The sequence below is a fragment of the Pundamilia nyererei genome, unplaced genomic scaffold (genome assembly GCF_000239375.1).
Source record: "Pundamilia nyererei isolate P.nyererei 1_Seehausen unplaced genomic scaffold, PunNye1.0 scaffold00223, whole genome shotgun sequence".
Classification (NCBI taxonomy): Eukaryota; Metazoa; Chordata; class Actinopteri; order Cichliformes; family Cichlidae; genus Pundamilia; species Pundamilia nyererei.
In genome coordinates, this window is record NW_005187624.1 from 753,379 (window position 1) to 756,910 (window position 3,532).

Below are 3,532 nucleotides of genomic sequence, written 5' to 3' on the forward strand. Positions count from 1 at the left end.
ACTGTACAGTAATGCCACTGTTTTGCACATGTCTCAACTATGTATATTTTTATATATTTTATTTTATTGTTTACTCTATTTAATTTGTAAAATATGTGTATACACACACACACACACACACGTAGAAAAATATTTAGTATACACATCCAGAAATGCATATACTATTATATATTGTACATATATTTATTAGTTTCAGATGTAGCCATTCTTGTACTTTGCTTGTTTACGTTATTGTATTTTGCACAACTCTGTTGCTTGTGAAGCTCGCACACAAGCATTTCACTCACATGTGCTGTACCAATGTACCTGCACATGTGATGTGACAATAAAAGTGATTTGATTTGATTTGATTTGATTTGTTGGAACCTCCCTGCAATTCATTTTCATTTACTGTTTGAATCAAGCTGTTTACCTTCTTTAAAGCTCACTTTCTTCATATTGGCAGCCACTAACAAGCAAAACAGCATGCAGGTGAGTCTCTTATGCTCACCTCCAGAGATTAAAATGTTAAAGATTCCCACATAGTACACAGCCAAGAGTGGAAATAAATGAAACAGAGGAGTCAAGGAGGCCATCTATGTCCAGCTTGAACAGCCGTCATTAAGTAGAGGTGGTGGCCTATGACACCATTTGTCAGCTACTTGGAACACAGTCTTGAGATCCTTTCCCATGCGATTCAACCCCAACTCAAACCTCGACCCATGTGACCTTTATAACTCGTATGGTGAGGGTGGAAAAAAAAAATTCACAAATGTTACAGATGTTTCTAACGACTCACATGATGAAAGAGCAGTTCAACTCAGCACTCTCTAAACCACCTCCAAGGTGACAGCCCCACCTTTGCCAGCTTTGCCTCTCCAAAGCATGAAATGGACATGCATGCAAAAGTTGTGGTACTGCATGCAAAAGTTGCAGAACCAGAAAGGGGAGATAATATATTTAACCCTGTGAGACCCAACCCATCAAAAAATAGCCAGAAATTTCAGATTTTTTGGAACTGAGATGTTCTTATAACAAAATCCACAATTTTTTTTCTGTATCATGTTTATGATATATTTATTATATATCTTTTGTATCGCATTTGATAAATTGGGCGTGTTTGGCAACTTTTTGTTAACAACAACAATGTTAATTTTAGAGAAAAAAAAAGAGTTTTGTCCATAACATTTTAAAATTATGGCAAGTATTGATCATCAAATCAAATCAAATCAAATCAAATCAAATCACATCATGTTAATGACATAGAGGTCTCAGAAATTCATGTAGCAAATATGATACAAATGCCATTATAGGGTTAAAACCAAGAAGTGGCTAGTGAGCAAGGAATGTATGAAGTATGCTCCAGGTCCTTAATCACCAGAAATAATTAAGCTAGGCGGCTAATGTGTATTTACATGTAAATCTGTAAGTAATGTCTGTTTAAATGCTTTCCTATCATTTTCATGTTTGCTTTAAATAAAATATCTCCCTCTGCTGGTGCTGCAGCTTACAGGCTACCTCAACATGCGTGTCCAAATGGACCAGCGCATCTATTACACGTTTTGCCATGATACTGGGTTGTGTACTAAGGTAGTGATCATGGACTACCCACAGAAATACAGAATCAACACGTAAACATTAAGTCAATTACAGGATTTAAACCATATTCACAATTGTGTGGGTCTATGGGGTGTCTCTACTACTGGATTGCTAAAACAGCTGGTAGTTGATGTGTTATCTCCAAGGTATGCTAAATATAATCAACCCACACTGAGCCTTCAGTCTCACCTCCCTCTCCCTGCTCCTCATCTTCTTCTGGAGAAAGAAAGAGTCACAGTCTGATTGAGTTGAGATATGAATTGCAGCTTATATATTTATTAAATGAAAGAATTGCTGCCCTTACCCTCGTGATGCCCTCTAAATCAAAAGGAATTGAAAGAATGCATTAGACGTGCCATAAAACACAAGTTAATGAATTAGAACTTTCTGGACTGGATCGACTCACCCATGTTCATCTAAGTAAGACATGATGACACTGGAAAGACACATAGAAATCAGTGCTATTATGTATAGTTATAATGCACCACACGTCTTTTTTCTAAACCTTTGAAATTAAAAAAGCAACATCCAGTGTAAGATTTTACTTTAGGGGATAAGATTAAGTGAAAGGCCATTTGGAGCTAATGATCTAGGAATAGAAGAGACCAGAGGGACACTGGATTGGAGCAGCATCCAATTATCCAGGATCAGAGTGAGGTAACAGCTGTCCAGTCCATCTTGTTTAATTTGATTTACAAGAGAGAATGTGGGATAGAAGGAGATTAAGCTGGTCGGCTAGCTGCTATTAACACCAGCCAAGTCCTCTATTATCATTTGATCTACGTGCAGTCTCAGTAAATTAAAAGGATCTTTAAATACGTGCGTAGCCTCACAGATATTTTAACCATTACTTCATAGGCTTATGCACATGTGTCACTGTGAGATGTTGCATGAGTACAAAACCATGTTTGACTGATCAAATAGACAAAAACCAACAAAGGCAAATTTGGGATATTGAAGCCTCATTCCTATGCAAATGTATGATACTACCTGTTTACAGGCACTGATAAAAGTGTCTACAATACCTCACAGGTCAATTTTAGCAAGGATTTTAAGATATGACTGTGTCAGTCTAAATAAACAGGTATGGACAAAAGGACTGAAGGATTTCAGGAGGATTTTATTGCATTAATTGACCAGCAGAGTTACCGAGAAAAACTGGAGCATGTTTATTCTGAGAAATGTTACACCTTTATCATCACCCACTAACACACTGGTGGGTCCAGTATTTAAATACATTACAGAATTGTTTTGATCAAGAATAAACCACTGAGTTTTTTCACTTCATGAAAATCCCAAACACCAAATGCTGCACACTGGGTGTTTATATTTCACTCAAAATAACCGGAAAAGACACTGAATATAACAAATAAGTCATTTCCAAATCCAAACTCACTAATCTGAGCAAAGTTTTTAGTGTCTTATCATCAAAGTCATAGCTGTTAATTTAGCAATACTAAGTTGGGCATGTGCTCAGTGGAAACTGTAGCTCGAGCTGATTATCTTATTTGGATGTGGATGGTGCTATAATTTAAATGTCAGTTTAGATATCATAGGAAAAGGTCAAAGTACATACCTGAACAGCAGACAACAACACTGATGTTGAAACGAAGAGCAGTAACAAGTGCAGGGGAAACACAGCTTTATATGGGGTCCTCTGGGCGACGAGGAGGAGTGTGTGTGTGTGTGTGTGTGTGTGTGTGTGTGTGTGTGTGTGTGTGTGTGTGTGTGTGTGTGTGTGTGTGTGTGTGTTATTACTCATATGGTGAAAACAAATGTATTTCCACAGTCTCTGATTGTTTCACTATTGGTGCATGATGGATGTTATGCCAGGAATTCTCTAAAGTAATGAACATAATACTTAGTGCTTTCTGTTGTGCACCAGTTTGAGCTTAAGACCTTGAGGTCATTTTGAAGATTTTAGGACATTTTGGCAGCTTCTTGCTGTCAGACA

At 37.3% G+C, this 3,532-nt stretch overlaps 1 long non-coding RNA gene across 1 annotated transcript; it reads right to left on the bottom strand.

Annotated features, from left to right (window-relative positions):
• Positions 1-1,779: 1,779 nt before the first annotated feature.
• LOC102201783 (uncharacterized) lies at positions 1,780-3,183 on the bottom strand. Its single transcript, XR_312130.1, has 4 exons — positions 3,155-3,183; positions 1,985-2,014; positions 1,883-1,896; positions 1,780-1,794 (listed from the first exon to the last, which is right to left on the bottom strand). It is a non-coding gene; the product is annotated as an uncharacterized LOC102201783 (long non-coding RNA).
• Between the last annotated feature and the right edge of the window lie 349 nt (positions 3,184-3,532).